General features: G+C 43.1%; 1 protein-coding gene across 1 annotated transcript in view; it reads left to right on the forward strand.

Moving 5' to 3' along the window:
- The window catches only part of KIF24 (kinesin family member 24), a 116,298-nt gene that overhangs the window by 18,225 nt on the left and 77,180 nt on the right, over positions 1 to 20,893 (forward strand). Inside the window, exon 2 of the mRNA XM_066256888.1 lies at positions 14,712 to 14,774. The gene's annotated coding sequence lies outside the window, so the exon portion shown is untranslated. The remainder of the gene's footprint in view (positions 1 to 14,711; positions 14,775 to 20,893) is intronic.

Consider the following 20,893-nt stretch of genomic DNA (forward strand, 5'->3'; position numbering starts at 1 on the left):
GTTTCGAACCGGCAACCTCAGCATTTCCAGGTCAACGCTTTATCCATTGCGCCACCACAGGTCAGGCCAAGACAGCAGTCTTTATAGTGGAAACACCATAAGTAAATATTTGCTGTCTGTATATAGATTAAAGGGGGGGGACTATGGCAAATGCTGAAAAGCCATGATAATGGCATATAATTCTAGACTTTGAGCTGATTTTAAATTGACAGTTTCAGTATAAAGTTGTCCATTAGCCCTGGCCGGTTGGCTCAGTGGTAGAGCGTCGGCCTGGCATGCAGGAGTCCTGGGTTCGATTCCCGGCCAGGGCACACAGGAAAAGCGCCCATCTGCTTCTCCACCCCTCCCCCTCTCCTTCCTCTCTGTCTCTCTCTTCCCCTCCCACAGTCAAGGCTCTGCTGGAGCAAAGTTTGCCCGGGCGCTGAGGATGGCTCTGTGGCCTCTGCCTCAGATGCTAGAATGGCTGATTGCGGCAGAGCGACGCCCCAAGATGGGCAGAGCATCGCCCCCTGGTGGGCATGCTGCATGGATTCCGGTCGGGTGCATGCGGGAGTCTGTCTGACTGCCTCCCCGTTTCCAGCTTCGGAAAAATACAAAAAAAAAAGAAAGAAAGAAAGAAAGAAAATAAAGTTGTCCATTGATTTGCAAGAGCGATTTGGGAGGAGGCCAGTGGAGCTTAGCAGTAACAGATACATCAGCTCCAGTATCTAAAAGTCCTTTAAATTTATGCTCATGTATTGTTAGTTCTATTTCAGGGCGTTCCTGACCTATTTTTTTTAAATCCAATTAGCAAAATCAGAGGAGCCAAATCACCAATTTGCTTGGGGCCCATTTTGCAGGATGTGGCCTGAGAAGCAGAATTTGCATCCTTATACTATTCTTCTAACTGCCTGAATTAGCTATGAGACACATTCTTTTTTTTTTTATTATTAATTTTGATGGAGTGACATTGATAAAATTGTCTTCCGTCACCTTCTAACTGATTTTCTTTGTGCCCCACCCCTCCCCCAACCCCCTCCCTCTCTTCCCCCCCACCCTGTAACCCCAACACTGTTGTCCATGACTCTGAGTCTCATTTTTATGTCCCACCTATGTATGGAATCATATAGTTCTTAGTTTTTTCTGATTTACTTAATTCGCTCAGTATAATGTTATCAAGGTCCATCCATGTTGTTGTAAAAGATCCAATGTCATCATTTCATATGGCTGAGTAGTATTCCATAGTATATATGTACCAAAGCTGTTTAATCCACTCGTCCTCTGACGGACACTTGGGCTGTTTCCAGATCTTTGCTATTGTGAACAATGCTGCCATAAACATGGAGGTGCATTTCTGCTTTTCAAACAGTGCTATGGTGTTCTTGGGGCATATTCCTAACAGTGGTATAGCTGGGTCAAAGGCAGTTCGATTTTTAATTTCTTCAGTAATCTCCATACTGTTTTCCACAGTGGCTGCACCAGTCTGCATTCCCACCAGTGGTGCAGGAGGGTTCCCTTTTCTCCACGTCCTCGCCAGCACTTATTCTGTGTTTTATTGATGAGCGCCATTCTGACTGGTGTGAGGTGATATCTCATTATGGTTTTAATTTGCATTTCTCTAATAATTAGTGATATTGAGCATTTTTTCATATGCCTGCTGGCCATCTGTATGTCCTCTTTGGAGAAGTGTCTATTCATTTCTTTTGCCCATTTTTGGATTGGATTGTTTGTCTTCCTGGTATTAAGTTTTACAAGTTCTTTATAAATTTTGGTTATTAACCCCTTATCAGACACATTGTCAAATATATTCTCCCATTGTGTAGTATGTCTTTTTATTCTGTTCTTATTGTCTTTAGCTGTGCAGAAGCTTTTTAGTTTGATAAAGTCCCATTTGTTTATCCTTTTATTTCACTTGCCTGTAGAGATAAATCGGCAAATATATTGCTGCAAGAGATGTCAGAGAGCTTACTGCCTATGTTTTCTTCTAAGATCCTTATGGTTTTACGGCTTACATTTAAATCTTTTACCCATTTTGAGTTTATTTTTGTAAATGGTGTAAGTTGGTGGTCTAGTTTCATTTTTTTGCAGGTAGCTGTCCAATTTTCCTAACACCATTTGTTGAAGAGGCTGTCTTTACTCCAATGTATGCTCTTACCTCCTTTGTCAAATATCAGTTGTCCATAAAAGTGTGGGTTTATTTCTGGGTTCTCAGTTCTGTTCCATTGATATATATGCCTGTTCTTATGCCAATACCAGGCTGTTTTGAGTACAATGGCCTTATAATATAACTTGATATCCGGAAGTGTGATACCTCCCACTTTATTCTTCCTTTTCAAGATTGCTGAGGCTATTTGTGTTCTCTTTTGGTTCCATATAAATTTTTGGAATATGTGTTCTATATCTTTGAAATAAGTCATTGGTATTTTAATCGGTATTGCATTGAATTTATAAATTGCTTTGGGTAATATAGACATTTTAATGATGTTTATTCTTCCTAACCATGAGCACGGTACATGCCTCCACTTGTTTGTATCTTCCCTGATTTCTTTTATCAATGTTTTATAATTTTCCGAGTACAAGTCTTTAATCTCCCTGGTTAAATTTATTCCTAGGTAATTAATTTTTTTGGTTGCAGTGGTAAAGGGGATTGGTTCCTTAATTTCTCTTTCTGACAATTCATTGTTAGTGTATAAAAATGCCTCTGATTTCTGAGTATTGATTTTATATCCTGCCACCTTGCTGAATTCATTTATCAGGTCTATTACTGCAACTTTAGGGTTTTCTATATATAATATCATATCATCTGCAAATAATGATAGTTTTACTTCTTTTCCAATTTGGATGCCTTTTATTTCTTTTTCTTGTCTGATTGCTGTGGCTAGGACTTCCAGAACTATGTTGAATAAGAGTGGTGAAAGGGGGCACCCATGCCTTGTTCCTGATCTTAAGGGGATTGCTTTTAATTTTTGCCCATTGAGTAGGATATTGGCTGTGGGTTTGTCATAGATGGCCTTTATCATGTTGGGGTATGTTCCCTGTATTCCCACTTTGCTGAGAGTTTTGATCATGAATGGGTGCTGTATTTTATCAAATGCTTTTTCTGCATCTATTGAAATTATCATGTGGTTTTTCTCCTTCCTTTTGTTTATGTGATGAATCACATTGATTGATTTGCAAATATTGTACCAGCCTTACCTTCCCAGAATAAATCCCACTTGATCATGGTGTATGATTTTTTTCATATATTGCTGGATCCGGTTTGCTAATATTTTGTTGAGGATTTTTGCATCTAAATTCATCAGGGATATTGGCCTATAATTTTCTTTCTTTGTGTTGTCTTTGCCTGGTTTTGGAATCAGAATTATGCTTGCCTCATAAAAGGAGCTTGGAAGTCTTCCTTCCTCTTGAATTTTTTGAAATAGCTTGAGAAGGATAGGAGTTAGTTAATTCTTTGAATATTTGGTAGAATTCACTTGTGAAGCCGTCAGGCCCAGGACTTTTCTTTTTTGGGAGTTTTTGGATAACTGTTTCAATTTCATTTGTTGTAATCAGTCTGTTTAGGTTTTCTGATTCTTCCAGATTAATTTTTGGAGGATTATATGTTTCAAGGAATTTGTCCATTTCATCTAGGTTGTCTAGTTTTTTGGCGTACAGTTCTTCATAGTATTTTCTTACAATATTTTGTATTTCTGTTGTGTCAGTTGTTATTTCTCCACTTTCGTTTCTAATTTTATTTATTTGAGTCCTCTCTCTTTTTTTCTTGGTGAGTCTGGTTAAAGGTTCATCAATCTTGTTTACCTTTTCAAAGAACCAGCTCCTGGTTTCATTGAGCCTCTGTATTGTTTCTTTAGCCTCTATGTCATTTATTTCTGCTCTGATCTTTATTATTTCCTTCCTTCTACTAGCTCTGGGATTTACTTGCTGTTCTTTTTCTAGTTCTTTTAGATGTAGGGTCAAGTTGTTTATTTGAGCTTTTTCTAGCTTCTTGAGGTATGCCTGTAATGCTATAAACTTCCCTCTCAGGACTACTTTTTCTGTGTCCCATAAATTTTGAGTTGATGTATGCTCATTGTCGTTTGTTTCTAGGAATTTTTTAATTTCTTCTTTGATCTCATTGTTTACATTCGTTATTTAATAACATGCTATTTAGCCTGACCAGGTGGTGGCGCAGTGGATAGAGCGTCGGACTGGGATGCGGAAGGACCCAGGTTCGAGACCCCGAGGTCGCTAGCTTGAGCTCTGGCTCATCTGGCTCGAGCAAAGAGCTCACCAGCTTGGACCCAAGGTCACTGGCTCCAGCAGGGGGTTACTCAGTCTGCTGAAGGCCCACGGTCAAGGCACATGTGAGAAAGCAATCAATGAACAACTAAGAAGTCGCAACGCGCAACGAGAAACTGATGATTGATGCTTCTCATCTCTCTCCGTTCCTGTCTGTCTGTCCCTGTCTATCTCTGCCTCTGTAAAAAAAAAAAAAAATGCTATTTAGTTTCCAAGTGTTTGAGTATTTTTCAGTTTTTCTGTTGTGGTTGATTTCTAGTTTCATGCCATTGTGATCAGAGAAAGTGCTTGATATGATTTCAGTCTTCTTAAATTTGTTGAGACTGCTTTTGTGCCCTAACATGTGATCTGTTCTAGAGAATGTACCATGAGCGCTTGAAAAGAATATATATTCTGCTGTTTTAGGGTGTAAGGTTTTAAAGATATCTATTAAATCGAGTTGATCTAATATGTCCTTTAAGTCTGCTGTTTCTTTGTTAATTTTCTTTCTTGAGGATCTATCTAATAATGTTAATGGGGTATTGAAATCCCCTACTATTATAGTATTGCTGTTGATCTCGCCCTTTAAATCCATCAAAGTCTGCTTTATATGTTTAGGTGCTCCTATATTAGGTGCGTAGATATTTATAATGGTTATATCTTCTTTTTGGATTGCTCCCTTTATCATTATATAGTGACCTTCTTTATCTCTAACTATAGTCTTTGTTTTAAAGTCCATTTTGTCTGATATAAGTATTGCTACCCCAGCCTTTTTTTCATTTCCATTTGCGTGAAATGTTTTTTTCCATCCTTTTATCTTCAGTCTATGTGCATCTTTTGATTTAAGGTGTTTCTCTTGTAGACAGCATATGTATGGGTCCTGTTTTCTTATCCACACAGCTACCTTATGTCTTTTGATCGAATCATTTAATCCATTTACATTTAAGGTTATTATTGATATGTAATTGTTTATTGCCATTTTATTTATTTATTTATTTATTTTTTTTTTTTTTCATTTTTCCAAAGCTGGAAATGGGGAGGCAGTCAGACAGACTCCCGCATGTGCCCGACCGGGATCCACCCAGCATGCCCACCAGGAGGCGATGCCTTGCCCCTCCGGGGCGTCGCTCTGTTGCGTCCAGAGCCATTCTAGCACCTGAGGCAGAGGCCACAGAGCCATCCCCAGCGCCCGGGCCATCTTTGCTCCAATGGAGCCTCGCTGTGGGAGGGGAAGAGAGAGACAGAGAGGAAGGAGAAGGGGAGGGGTGGAGAAGCAAATGGGCACCTCTCCTGTGTGCCCTGGCCAGGAATCGATCCCGGGACTCCCGCACGCCGGGCCAATGCTCTACTGCTGAGCCAACCGGCCAGGGCCGCCATTTTATTCTTTAAAACTGTGTTCCTCTTTTGCTATATTCTTTTTCTCCTTTGATCTGTTTACAATAGGTGCCTTAGCATTTTTTGCAGCCTTGGTTTGGTTGTAGTGAATTCCTTGAGTTTTTTTGTTTGTAAAGCTTTTTAGTTCTTCTTCAATTTTAAATGATAGCCTTGCTGGATAAAGTAGTCTTGGTTGTAGGTTCTTGTTCTGCATTACTTTGAATATTTCTTGCCATTCCCTTCTGGCCTCAAGTGTTTCTGTTGAGAAGTTATAAGTCATCCTTATGGGGGCTTCTTTGTAGGTGATAGCCTTTTTTTTTCTAGCAGCTTTTAATATTTTCTCTTTATCACTTAGCTTTGGTATTTTAATTATGCTGTGTCTTGGTGTTGATTTCTTTGGGTTTCTCCTTAATGGAGTTCTCTGTGCTTCCTGAACATATGAAATGTTTTCATGCCTTAATTGAGGGAAGTTTTCAGCTATGATATGCTTGAACAAAGTCTCTATCCCTTGTTCTTTCTCTTCTTCAGGAACCCCTATGATGCGGATGTTACTTCTCTTCATGTTGTCACAGAGCTCTCTTAGAGTTTCCTCAGACTTTTTGAGTCTTTTCTTTTTTCTGCTCTGCTTCTGTGCCTTTATTATCATGTCCTCTAACTCGCTGATTCAATTCTCCGCTTCATCCATCCTGCTTGTAATTCCTTCCATTGTGTTCTTTATTTCAGATATTGTATTTGTCATTTCTGACTGATTCTTTTTTATTATTTCAATGTCCTTTTTTATATTTGCTATATCTTTATTTAGGTGTTCGTAATGACCATCTATTGTTGTTCTAATATCTTTGAGCATCCTAACAATCGTTATTTTAAACTCTGCATCTGGTAATTTGGTTATATCTGATTCATTCAGGTCTTTTTCTGGGGATTTCTCTTGGTTCATTTGTGTTGCATTTCTTTGCCTTCGCATTTTCTCTGTGTAAAGGAAGGTTCTGGCCTCTGGAGTCCACTGGGTATGGCCTATGTTCCCTTGGTATTGTCTGTCTGCCCGCCACTCCCTCTTCTGTTGCTGCCTAGGGCTTTTCGGTTTGGTCGTTACCGGTGCCAGCCCACTGGGGCTGTTGCTGTGGTTTCCACCTCTCCTTCACGGGAGTGGCTGTGATCATGTGCTCGGGTGCACAAGCCTTGGTGGCCTTGGCCTTTGCCCCTCCCCTGTGGGTGGCGTTATGCTCGGCCCTGAGGTCAGTGGCAGCTCCTTTGCTCAGCTGCGGGCCTCTGCCTGTTTTCGGGCTTTCGCCTCGCCCTGGCTCCCAAGTCAGGCCACAAGCCTCAGTTCCACGGCAAGGCTGTGCTCCTGCGCCCTTGCTCAAGGGCTGGTCTCCACCTCTTCCGGGGTTCCCGCCTTTCTCTCGCAGACTGTATTACAGGCTGCCGGCAGCTGGGCTTGACCGCTTTTGCCTGCCTATTCCTCCTCAGCCGGGCAAGATTGAGCTCACACGTGAGCCCAGTGGCGGCTAGCAGGCTTCTGCCCCTGCCAACAGAACCACGCCTCCATGTCCCGCTGCCACCTGCCCTCCGGCGAGCCCTCGGCCGTGTGGGGTGTGGGCACCACAGCTAAGACCCCAACACTCACTACTATAGACCCGAAAACTCCCTCCTTCCAAGCAGCTCTGCTCTGAGTGCCGCGCGAGAGCCTGTTTGGCTGCTCTCCTGCTTCCCCTTGCTGGTACTGCTGTTTCCGGGGGAAATATTCACTTCAGATTTGGGAGTGACTCATCCCAGGGGTCAGGGTGGCTGTCTCCCAAAATGTCTCTCCCTGTGCCTCCTAGACGACACTCTCTTCCCGCTACTCTGGTATTCTCCTCTCTCCCCGTCCCCTGGCGCCCCGTGTGAGTGGTTGTGAGAGAAGTTTCTGCACGGTCCCTTTAAGAAGGATCCTGGGTCTGAGAAATCAGTCTCTTTCTCACAAATAGTATCCTGATTTGTTTCCAGCTAAATACTTTCCTTATGCCTCCTCTGGGCTCCAGGGCTCAGGACCCTCCCCTCTCTGCTAAACTCATTTCCTACCACACGAGTCTCTCCCGGCTGCCGTTCGCTCCGGGGAGCTGGGTAGCCCTCTCCACGTTTCCGCTTTTCCTACCAGTCTCGGTGTGGCTTCTTCAGTGTTCCTTGGTTGAAGAGTCCTCTTAGTTTAGTCCAAAGTTGGTTTTTCCAGATGATAGTTCTTAAAATTAGTTTGTAATCCACTTTGGTTCTGGGAGGTGGATGTTGGTACATCCGCCTACTCCAGCGTCATCTTGTCTTGACCTTTTTTATTCTTTATCTTACGCAAATATAATGTTGTACATACCAAAGAATGTGTGAAACATATGTAAGTTACACAGTATAAGACAAATGAATAAATACCCAAGACCTAGCACACAATCTCCCTATGTTCTCCTGTTCCCCATTTCCCTGCTCTCTCCTCAGCGGTAACCATTATCCTATTAATACATTTTGTGTTTAGATACTTGAGTAACATTGGATTTGCTTGCTTTTGAACCTATAGGAAGGTACATTGTTTTCTGGAATTTGTTTTTCTTCTCATTATGTTGGTGATATTTGATAAATTGTTTAGGGTAGCTGTTAATTTGTTCTGTTGTCATTATTGCATAATGTTCCATTATCTGAATATGCCAAATGTACTTATCTATTATTCTCCAGACAATGAACATTCAGGTTTTTTTCAGTTTTTGGCTCTTGTGAACAGTACTGCTATGAAAATTTTTGTATGCGCCTCCTAATGCACATCTGCAACAGTTTTTCTTGGGTTGAGTTGCTTGGTTGTATGGTACATGAAAACTCAACTTCATAAAATAATAACAAACTGTTTTTCTATGTTCTGATTTACCCCCATGATTCTTTTTTTTTTTCCCCCTGAAGCTGGAAATGGGGAGAGACAGTCAGACAGACTCCTGCATGCACCCGACTGGGATCCACCCGGCACGCCCACCAGGGGGCGATGCTCTGCCCACCAGGGGCGATGCTCTGCCCCTCCGGGGCGTCGCTCTGTTGCGACCAGAGCCACTCTAGTGCCTGGGGCAGAGGCCAAGGAGCCATCCCCAGTGCCCGAGCCATCTTTGCTCCAATGGAGCCTTGGCTGCGGGAGGGGAAGAGAGAGACAGAGAGGAAGGAGGGGGGGGTGGAGAAGCAAATGGGCGCTTCTCCTATGTGCCCTGGCCGGGAATCGAACCCGGGTCCCCTGCACGCCGGGCCAACGCTCTACCGCTGAGCCAACCTGCCAGGGCCACCCCCATGATTCTTTACTGTGAAAGCTCTCCAGAACTCTCTGCCTTCTCTAATTTAGTGTATTTTTTTCTTCCACACTTTTTTCCCTTTGGGAAAGATAACCTTCTGCTTCACTGCCCCTTTATTTTCTTTTTCTAGACAACCATGTGTTCTCTGCCATTTCATTAAGAATTTTCTCTTGAACATAATAAAATCAATCATATTTAGAAGTAGATATTATCCTTTTACATTTCATAAATGTAACTTGCTGAATGTGTCTTTTAAAAAGCTTTTTCAGCCTGACCAGTGGTGGTGCAGTGGATGAAGAGTGGCATCCCAGGTCTGAAATTCTGAGTTCACTGGTTTGAGCACAGCCTCACCAGCTTGAGCACAGGTTCATTAACATGATCCCAAGATCTCTGACTTGAATCCAAAGGTTGCTGGCTTGAGCCCAAGGTCACTGGCTTGAGCCCCCAACCACATACACATACCCAGGGCACCTATGAGAAGCAGTCAATGAGAAGCAATCAATGAACATCTGGAGTGATGCAACTACAAGTGGATACTTCTCATCTCTCTCCCTTCCCCCCACTTCTCTCTATGTCTCAAAAAATAAATAAGTTAAAAATTAGCCCTGGCCGGTTGGCTCAACGGTAGAGCGTCGGCCTAGCGTGCGAAGGACCCGGGTTCGATTCCCGGCCAGGGCACACAGGAGAAGCGCCCATTTGCTTCTCCACCCCTCCGCCGCGCCTTCCTCTCTGTCTCTCTCTTCCCCTCCCGCAGCCAAGGCTCCATTGGAGCAAAAATGGCCCGGGCGCTGGGGTTGGCTCTGTAGCCTCTGCCTCAGGCGCTAGAGTGGCTCTGGTCGCAACATGGCGACGCCCAGGATGGGCAGAGCATCGCCCCCTGGTGGGCAGAGCGTCGCCCCATGGTGGGCGTGCCGGGTGGATCCCGGCCAGGCGCATGCGGGAGTCTGTCTGACTGTCTCTCCCTGTTTCCAGCTTCAGAAAAAATGCAAAAAAAAAAAAAAAAAATTAAAAGCTTTTCCATGCAGAAATGTTTATTTAAAAATGTAATGGTCATTTAAAGAATTTTTCAAGTTGTATTTATTTATCAAGTTCTATTTATGATTAGTACATATAGGTTCCGTTTACTGTTTGGCTGTACTTTTTAATTACCTCACAAATGATCTGGTTATTTCTGGCATTTGTGAACTTTCAGTTATTTCAGGATAAATAATTAAAATTTCATTGTTGAATGGAAAGAATTTTTCAAAACTTGGGAACATGACTTATTTCTGTAATAAATTTGAGTATTTTTTAATTTTTATTTATTTATTTTTTTGCATTTTTCTGAAGCTGGAAACGGGGAGAGACAGTCAGACAGACTCCCGCATGCGCCCGGCCGGGATCCACCCGGCACGCCCACCAGGGGCAATGCTCTGCCCCTCCGGGGCGTCGCTCTGCCTCGACCAGAGCCACTCTAGTGCCTGGGGCAGAGGCCAAGGAGCCATCCCCAGCACCCGGGCCATCTTTGCTCCAATGGAGCCTTGGCTGCGGGAGGGGAAGAGAGAGACAGAGAGGAAGGAGGGGGGGGGGGTGGAGAAGCAAACGGGCGCTTCTCCTATGTGCCCTGGCCGGGAATCGAACCCGGGTCCCCCGCACGCCAGGCCAACGCTCTACCACTGAGCCAACTGGCCAGGGCCTAATTTTTATTTTTAGATTTTATTTCTTTATTTTTGGAGAGAGGAGAAAGGGGGGGGGGGAGCAGGAAGCATCAACTCCCATATGTGCCTTGACCAGGTAAGCGCAGGATTTTGAACTGGTGACCTCAGTGTTCCAGGTCAATGCTTTATCCACTGCACTTTATCCACAGGTCAGACTGAATATTTTTTAAAAGGCTGTTAGCACAGAAATATTTTCAGCTACTTTAGAGGTTACCCAAAGCCACATTTTCCTTTTCTCTGTAAGAGAAATAAAAACGTCTTTAATGAGAATTACAGTATTTAAATACCCATTATAAAAATAGCAAAGATTATGTGGTACTGTGAAATATATGTACAACTGAGTAAGGCTTTTTGTTGTTACTGATTTTAGAGAAAAACAAGGGAGATTTAGCATATTCATTCTTTTTTTATATATATTTTTAGATTTTATTTATTTATTTCTAAAAAGAGAGGAGAGAGAGAGAGAGAGAGAGAGAGAGAGAGAGAGAGAGAAGGGGGGAGGAGCAGGAAGCATCAACTCCCCTATGTGCTTTGACCAGGCAAGCCCAGGGATTCGAACCGGCAACCTCAGTGTTCCAGGCTGACGCTTTATTCACTGCGCCATCACAGGTCAGGCTGCATATTCATTCTTGGTAACTCTAACCACAGCTCAGATTTCTAAAGAAAATGTCAATACCTTTTTCAGTCTTTTCCATGATTAATTTTATTTTTGATGATTATAGAAATGAATGTTTTAGGGGAAAAACTTTTCCCTTTCTACATGCTAGTGTAATGTAAAATTTAATATCACAAGGTTTCTTTTTGGAGTGACAAAAATATTCTAAATTTAGAGTTGCACAACTCTAAATTCAACTAAAAATGTTGAATTATATACTTTAAATGGGAGTTTTCTGGTTTGTGAATTATATCTCAAGAGAGTTGTTAATATTTAATGATGTCCTAGAGGGATTTATTGCCCCTATTTTTTCTATTTCCTTTTATTTTTTTTAAATTTTATTTATTTTTTACAGAGACAGAGAGTGAGTGAGAGAGGGATAGACAGGAACAGACAGACAGGAACGGAGAGAGATGAGAAGCATCAATCATTAGTGTTTCATTGCGCGTTGCAACACCTTAGTTGTTCATTGATTGCTTTCTCATATGTGCCTTGACCGGGGGCCTTCAGCAGACCGAGTAACCCCTTGCTGGAGCCAGCGACCTTGGATTCAAGCTGGTGGGCTTTTCCTCAAACCAGATGAGCCCGCGCTCAAGCTGGCGACCTCGGGGTCTCGAACCTGGGTCTTCCGCATCCCAGTCCGACGCTCTATCCACTGCGCCACCGCCTGGTCAGGCTTTATTTCCTTTTTGATAATTGAAGTACTTGGGATGTCACATGAATTTATGATACTAAGAATAACTTAGATGCTTTAGAAATTGAGCCATTTCTATCCCCCCCCCCCCATGGACAAGTACGAAATCAGGCAACAGTAGATTCTGATATTTTCTTCAAGTTTTTTGAAATTATATTCTCTGTTCCTGGGTTTATGTTAGTTAATGAATTGTCTTCCACTAACTCTTTTAGTAAAACACCCTATCTACCCATGGGATTGCTTCAATTTTTTTTTAATATAGAATACTTTTCCAAGTCATTGACTCTATATGTATATTTGTTTGTTTGTTTCACTAACTTTGTTTTTCTCAGGTTAACCTAAAAAAAGTTAGACTAATTTAGGAAGTATCTTTATTAGCAAACATTTAGTTCAGTGAAAAAAGAGCTATGAATAATAGTATGGTCATTTTAACTTGTTTCCAAAAGCCTATGAAAAAAAATTACAAAACCAAGTGGAAAATCTTTTCAGTCTCCATGTATTGTGTAGATATAAAATAACAATGACACTATATGATTTTTTATGAGAAATTCTAGAACAACTCATCTATAGTGACAGAAAGCAGATCAGAGATTACCTGGGGCCAAGGGTAGAGGAGAGGATTGATTCCTAAGGGATATTAGGAACTTTCAGAAGTGACTGATGGGATTGTTTTAATTTTATTTTGATTGATGTCGTGGTCACATGGGTAAATATTTATCAAGGCTCATAGAACTGAAAAAAAAGACTCAAAAGTATACACTTAAAATGGATCTAGCCTGACCAGGCGGTGGCACAGAGGATAGAGCGTCGGACTGGGATGCAGAGGACCCAGGTTTGAGACCCTGAGGTCGCCAGCTTGAACGCGGGCTCATCTGGTTTGAGCAAAGCTCACCAGCTTGGACCCAAGGTCTCTGGCTCGAGCAAGGGGTCACTCGGTCTGCTGAAGGCCCACGGTCAAGGCACATATGAGAAAGCAATCAATGAACAACTAAGGTGTTGCAACGAAAAACTGATAATTGATGCTTCTCATCTCTCTCCGTTCCTGTCTGTCTGTCCCTATCTATCCCTCTCTCTGACTCTCTTTCTGTAAAAAAAAACAAAAACAAAATAAAATGGATCTAGTTTATTATATATAAATTATACCTCAGTAAAGTTGATGAAAAAATGATTAAGACTGCACATACACATGACATATTTGTATCAAGTGTTGGTCTTTTGATATGTACCATCATCTATCTTAACATTATATATGGTAATCAGACATGTTATGTCAACTATTTATGCCAATGAAGGAGAGAAAAGTACTTGTACAATTGTCATTATTGAAACAGTTTTAAATTAGTAGATGCTTACACATAATATTACTGTTAATTAGTATATTTTGCAAGTATAATACATCTGTAGTATCTGTAATCTCTTACCTTTTTTTAAAAAAAAGATTTTATTCATTTTAGAGTAGAGAGAGAGGTGGGGGTGGTCAACTCATAGTAGTTGCTTCTTGTATGTGCCTTGACCAGGCGAGCCCAGGGTTTCAAACCAGCAACCTCATTATTCCAGGTCAACACTTCATCCACAGCGCCACCACAGGTCAGGCTGTAATCTCTTTTTGATTCTGTGTTATATATTCATCTTTTCACCAGTCAGTTATGACAGGTCCTCTAATAATACTGTTTTGTTACAACATTGATGAGATGCCATAGGAATTTAACTCTTGTTTTTATCAGGTATTAACCTGTAGTAAAATTGGTTTTATTATACATTATTTCTCTTAGTTACAGAACCTATTAACGAAGTTAAGTGAGGACTTCCTGTAAATGAAACCATCTTTTTTAAATTTTAAATTTTTTATTTATTTATTTATTTTTTTGTATTTTTCTGAAGCTGGAAACGGGGAGAGACAGTCAGACAGACTCCCGCATGTGCCCGACCGGGATCCACCCAGCACGCCCACCAGGGGCGACGCTCTGCCCTCTAGGGGGCGATGCTCTGCCCCTCCGGGACGTCGCTCTGCCGCGACCAGAGCCACTCCAGCGCCTGGGGCAGAGGCCAAGGAGCCATCCCCAGCGCCCGGGCCATCTTTGCTCCAATGGAGCCTTGGCTGCGGGTGGGGAAGAGAGAGACAGAGAGGAAGGAGGGGGGGTGGAGAAGCAAATGGGCGCTTCTCCTATGTGCCTTGGCCGGGAATCGAACCCAGGTTCCCCGCACGCCAGGCCGACGCTCTACCGCTGAGCCAACTGGCCAGGGCCATGAAACCATCTTTTAAAAGTGTTAAAAGTCATTCATATGGCTTATATATATATATTTGTTTCTAATAAGGCAGCCATCCTACATGCCAGGCGCAGTGATGCAGTGCTGAATACGAGAACTTGGCCCTATCCTTATGGAGTACTTTATACAGTTGTTTTCAAATTCATTTTACATAAATATCTTACTGCATCCTTTGAGAGAGGGAGATGAAATTCAGAGGAACTAAGTGACTTTGCCCAAGGGTACACAGACTGAGAGTTATCTAATTCCAATTTCAGTTTCAGGCAATTTTGGCGGGTTGAGTTACATAGTTAAGGTAGATAAATGAAGAGTTTGAGGGAGTATGTTAAATAGTTGGATCTTTTCCACATCCTGGAATGTGAATAAACTTCCTTAATTGTGTATAAAGTTTCATGTGTTCCCCTTCCAGTTTATTTTCTCTGCCACCAGAATAAGAACATTTGAATTTCTGCCAACTAGGTTTCTTCTAAGACTATTTCTGATTGTTACCCCAACAGCTGAAACCTAGCAGTCTCTGGGTTTGTCACGAAGGAGAACTCTGCAGACTTGTGGAACTGAATGTGAGTGAGTCCTACATGTAAAAACTCCCCCATCTGTCCCCTGTTGGATTTTGCTGATTTGCAGGGCATTTTTCTGGTGGTGGCAGCTGTCAGATTCCATGCTGCCACAGATCTGCAGGAAGCAGCCAGTCTACTGATCTGGGTTGATGGTGGCCCCATTTAGGGGGACTGGCAACGGAGCTGTTTTACAGCTACTTCTGAAAGATGCAACATGCAATAATGAAAAGAACATGGGAGTAGCCATGACAAGACCTAAGTTTAGCCTGACCAGGCGGTGGCGCAATGGATAGAGCATCAGACTGGGATGCCGAGGATCCAGGTTCAAGACCCTGAGGTCACCAGCTTGAGTGCGGGCTCATCTGGTTTGAGCAAAAGCTCACCAGCTTGGACCCAAGGTCGCTGGCTCGAGCAAGGGGTTACTCGGTCTGCTGAAGCCCCACGGTCAAGGCACATATGAGAAGGCAATCAATGAACAACTAAGGTGTCTCAATGCGCAACGAAAAACTAATGATTAAAAAAACCCCAAAAAACTAATGATTGATTCTTCTCATCTCTTCGTTCCTGTCTGTCTGTCCCTCTCTCTGACTCTGTTTCTGTAAAAAAAAAAAAAAAAAAAAAAAAAGACCTAAGTTTAAATCTTAGAAATATCACTTGAAAGAGCTGTGTTATCTTGGACAACTCACTCCTTCACTCTGGTCTTTCTCCTCCAAAGTAAAATGGGTATACCTGTGTGTATGATATGTGTATTATGGATAAGTCTCAAATCATTATGCTAACTGAAAAAAGCCAGATACAAAAGAGAATATATGGTATAATTCCATTTACATCAAATTTTTAGAAAATGCAAACTAATATAGAAAGCAGATCATGGTTGCCTAGGTCTGGGGGCAGCAGGAATGATGGATGTAAAGATGCATGAGGAATCTTTTGAGGGTGATATTCTGTATTTTCATTGTGTTGGTGGTTTTACAGGTATATATAGCTGTCAAAACTCATGGAATTGTACAGTATCTTGCACATATAATTCTAACGGGGTTTCTAAGGCTTTTCCAGAGCTTAATAAGAAAAAACATTGAAGTAGATTTGGGTTATTTACCATGGGCACAGGAGAAAGAAAGCAGCACAGATATATATTTGTAGACTATATTTTTGTCCTCTTTGGTCTAGGTTACCCAGTAAATTTAGAGCTGAGATACTAGGAATGCTCAAATAAATCAAATCAACAATCATCAACCTTGTCACCTGACGTTTCCTTTACCCATTTGTCATTTTAATCTGAATCTTTATGAACTAGTAAGTTGTAGAAGACATTTGAGATCAGACAAATTTCTTTAAATATTTGACATAATTAATTTAATACAATTTTTGGCCCTGTATTCTATTTGTTCTGCTTCCTAGTAATTATTACATTCTATTACCTTTATATTGAGGAACTCCATTTGCATCCTTATAGTCACAGTATAACAAACGAATCAATGGTAAATTCTTTAAAATTTGAGGGGCACAAAAATGAAATGGAAATGACTTTATAACTTCCAGTCCCCGGTTTCTCATCTTTTCTCATCCTATATTCTTTTTTTTTTTTTTCAGAGACAGAGAGAGAGTCAGAGAGAGGGATAGACAGGGACAGAATGACAGATGAGAAGCATCAATTATCAGTTTTTCGTTGCGACACTTTAGTTGTTCATTGATTGCTTTCTCATATATGCCTTGACCATGGGCCTTCAGCAGACTGAGTAACCCCTTGCTCGAGCCAGCGACCTTGGGCTGAAGCTGGTGAGCCTTGCTCAAACCAGATGAGCCCTCGCTCAAGCTGGCAACCTCAGGGTCTCAAACCTGGGTCCTCCGCATCCCAGTTTGACGCTCTATCCACTGCGCCACCGCCTGGTAAGGCTCATCCTGTATTCTTTTAATGGTTGTAAATGTCTCAAAGTCCTTAATTAAGTCCTTCCAGAAGCCACAACTAATTGTTTGGAGTCGACGGAGAAGTTGAAAATTGACCTACAGAGACTATTCAGTAACTCAGATATGAAAGGAGTAGTGACCTTTCTGGATTAGCTAGTTGTGGCTATAAAGAGCTGTCCTGATCTCCAAAGGGAAGAGAAGGACCAATGTGATTGTGCTTACTCTTTTTCTCTTTCCCTAATGCCCAGGCCCTTTCTGCTTGCTTGCTTGCTTGCCTGCTTCCTTCTTTCCTTCCTTTTTTCTTTCCTCTCCCTCCCTCCCTCCCTTTCTTCCTTCCTTCCTTCCTTTTTTAAGATTTTATTATTGATTTTGGAGAGAAGATAGAAAGGCAGAGGAAGGAACAGGAAGCTTCAACTTGTAGTACTTGCTTCTTACATGTGCCATGACCAGGCAAGCCTGAGGTTTTGGACTGACAGCCTTAGCATTCCAGATCAGCGCTTTATCCACTGCACCACCACAGGTCAGGTGCTGTGCTTTCTTTTCCTTTCCTGCTGGGAATGCATAACTATCAGCTAAATGTGAGACAATGGGTAGCTACTTCCAGTTTCTTGGAGGAAAGCCAATTTTAGGTTTTGGCTATGAAATATATAAGATGAAGATGTCAAAGACTTAAGACAATTAATTGGAATACATGAACTATATAAAAACCCATGAGTTTATAATGAATTTGAACCCCTCCAAAAGAAAAAAACCTGAAAGAACTCATTGCACACCATCCAAAGTAACTAGGACACTACTGATTACTCTGACACTTGAAAATTAAAAGGAAAGAATACCTTTATGCCTGCTTTCATGTATAAACTCTACTTTGGATAACCAAAGAGCCCTAGTTTTTGACAGAAAGTTCTTTACAGAAAAACTCTACAAAAAAAAAGATAAATTCAGAAAATCACCATTTTGCAACCTCTTATGAAATAATTGAGGCAGGTAGTTATCATTAATGGATGATGCCAGTGAATTGGTTGATGAGAAAACTTTACAATGAAGGAATGAGGCTGCAATTTGCAGACATTCATGTATATTTTGATGTGATGTATTATGAAGTACACAGTAACACCTGTGAAGTATTTTTGTCTGAAATGTGGAACTTGATTCTAGTATAAGGTTGCCATATTAAGCCAAAACAAAGCAAGACACCTGGTTAAATTTGAATTTCCAATAACTAGTGAATGATTTTTTTAGTATAAGTGTGTCCCAAACATGGAACATATTAAATTTCTGCAACAAGTCAATTGAATAGAAAGGGGAAAAAAGGATTAGGTACTACCCTATTAAAAAAAAAAGACTTAAGACATACCACCAGATATGTACCTTGTCTGGATTCTGATTTGAACAAAAAGATTTTTTTTTTTTTTTGTAAAAGGATATTTTAGGCCCTGGCTGGTTGGCTCCGTGGTAGAGCGTTGGCCTGGCGTGCGGAAGTCCCAGGTTCGATTCCCGGCCAGGGCACACAGGAGAGGCTCCCATCTGCTTCTCCACCCCTCCCCTTCTCCTTCCTCTCTGTCTCTCTCTTCCCCTCCCGCAGCCAAGGCTCCATTGGAGCAAAAGATGGCCCGGGCGCTCGGGATGGCTCCTTGGCCTCTGCCCCAGGCGCTAGAGTGGCTCTGGTCGCGACAGAGCGATGGCCTGGATGGGCAGAGCATCGCCTCCTGGTGGGCGTGCCGGGTGGATCCTGGTCAGGCGCATGCGGGAGTCTGTCTGCCTCCCCGTTTCCAGCTTCAGAAAAATACAAAAAAAAATAAATAAATAATTTTTTTTTTTTAAAAAAAGGATATTTTAAAAATATATATTTTGCCTGGCCTGTAGTAGCGCATTGGATAAAGGGTTGACCTGGAATGCTGAGGTCGCTGGTTTGAAGTCCTGGGCTTGCCCAGTCAAGGTACATACGGCAAGCAATCAATGAACAACTAAAGTGAAGCAACTATGAGTTGATATTTCTTGCTCCCCCTACCTCTATAATATCGGTAAATAAAATGTTAAAAGTAGGTAGGTAGATGTAAGATATTTTACCCGCTGGGAAGGAAGGAAGAGGGCTTGAGCCACAAAGTGTGGAATAACAAATGGCTTTATTGAGTACAGAGCATGCATCCCGCCCGGCAAGGTTCCCTGGCCCCGAGGTAAGATGGAGGCCAGGGAAGTTGCACGGATTAAACCGCGTGGGAGATATTTAAAGGGGTCCCTCTAGGGAAGTCGAGCTAACATGACGTAGTGAAATCTCACTGGCTGGTAGACGGTTGCTTTTTTCCAAACTGTTCCTGTGAAGCCTCTTTTGGCACGCTTGGTTGTGGGCGGTCCTAGCCAAAGTTCACGGGTCTGAGTTCCCCACCTGACCATCCCCCATTATCCACCGACCTTACATTCTGACCTTTTGTGTTAAATAGAAAAGGGACGCCGTTTATTCATCTGGCTACTTCCTGCTGAATAGGGGCGTCATGGGGAGGGGGAGATCAGAAGGTGGTGGCTTTGAGGGGTGTCAGGGGGAACATCTGTGTGGCCGTGATTGGAGAAACTTCGCGGATGCAGTCCTGTAAGGATTAAAAAAAAAGAGGAGTAATAGGGGGATTTGCAGGGTCCAGCCTTTTGGTGAGCTGGAGATGGATGGAGTCCAGTGGTCCTGACTGCCAGTGGTCCTGTAAGGAGGCAAGCTTGAGGCAGAACTGCATGTCAGGAGTGGCGTTAAAAGGGGAAAGGAAGGGGTTACATCTATTCCCATAACTGAGACCTGTGAGGGAACTAGAGGTCCAGAGTGTGATGGCAAAACAGAGAAGGCAGCCCCTGTGTCCACAAGAAATGAGATGAACTTACCCACTTGTTGCAGCATACCCTGGGTTCTCCGAGTCCAGGCCGTGTCCTAGGAGTTTGAGTGATGCACCCACCTGGCTGGATTGGTCTTCCCATTTGGGTGGCTTGTCCTCCACGTAGAGGCACTGAGGAAAAACCTGTTGCCCAAAGGGGCAATTGCTCCGCCAGTGACTGGGCTGCTTGCAGTCAGGGCAGGGCTCAGTGGGCAGCTGCTGGCAGGGGCCCTGCCGGGACCAGTGGTCCTGCTTGCCACACTTAAAGCAAGCTGCTGGTGGCTCTGCTAGTCTCAGGGTTGCCACAAGAGTTTGGGTTTGGAGCGTTACCTTCTGCTGCATGCGGCCCTGGCGAACAGCTTTGGCCTGTTTTTACTAATTCGGACTGTTAAAAACTTTAAATGCCGTGTTCACAGGTTCCGGATAGGGGTTTGGGGGTTTGGGAATAAGAGGAGGGGGGCTCGTGCGGAACCCGGCACCCAGATCCCGCAGGAAACGCTGGAGCCAAAGGCAGGGCAGGGCCAGAACTTCCTGCAAGAGATTTGGGGTTGGACGTCCTGAATACCGGTGTAAGATCCAATGCCAGGCTGAGAATGGCCTGACGGAGGAAGGGTTTAAGAACACAGTGAAGGGAGGGGCCCCTGGCCAGCAGGGGAGGAGAAAGAGATGGTAGTGGTGAATAAGAAACAGGTTTTTGAGAAGGGAAGGGAGGGGGCTCTCAGAGGGAAGAGAACTGAGCACAAAAGAGGTCCGCAGAGGGACCAGAGAAAAGTCCCGAGAGAGGGGTGGGAGGGGTGGGAGAGAGAGAGAGAGAGAGAGAGATAGGCGACCCCAGGGGTCAGGCAGGAGGGAAAGAGAGTTGGGAGTCCACGGAGAAGGAAAGATCAGGAGTGGAGGTTTTAGGTGAGGTTTCTCTGGCCAGAAAAATGCCTGCACGGTATGGAACAGGCGGCACAGAAATTAAGGACAGGTGCGCGAATAATTAGAAGCCATGAATGTAAGAAATCTCCAATCAGTTCCCAGCTTTTTTGGCGATAAATTGGTGAGGGTGTTAACACTGAAAGTCCCTTCAGGAGGCTAATTGAGTGGGTTCTGTGGTCTGGCCACAGCAGAGAAGAAGAACAGTTTCTTCTTCCTTAGGGAGGGAGATTCCTGTGCCACAACAGCCGCCCTCAGTCCTCGGAGTGGTCAGTGTTGAGTATTAGCGTCCTAAAAACTCAAGGTCTGGCCACGGACGAAAGTGGAAAGTGGATGTGCTTGGGGAGGTCTCCACAAGCCCACACTCACTCGGAACAGAAAAGAATTCCCTGACGTAGCCACGGTTTCAGGAGTCTCGGAGGAAAGAACTGAGAGGAAGGC

The sequence above is a fragment of the Saccopteryx bilineata genome, chromosome 2 (genome assembly GCF_036850765.1).
Source record: "Saccopteryx bilineata isolate mSacBil1 chromosome 2, mSacBil1_pri_phased_curated, whole genome shotgun sequence".
In the NCBI taxonomy this organism is placed as follows: Eukaryota; Metazoa; Chordata; class Mammalia; order Chiroptera; family Emballonuridae; genus Saccopteryx; species Saccopteryx bilineata.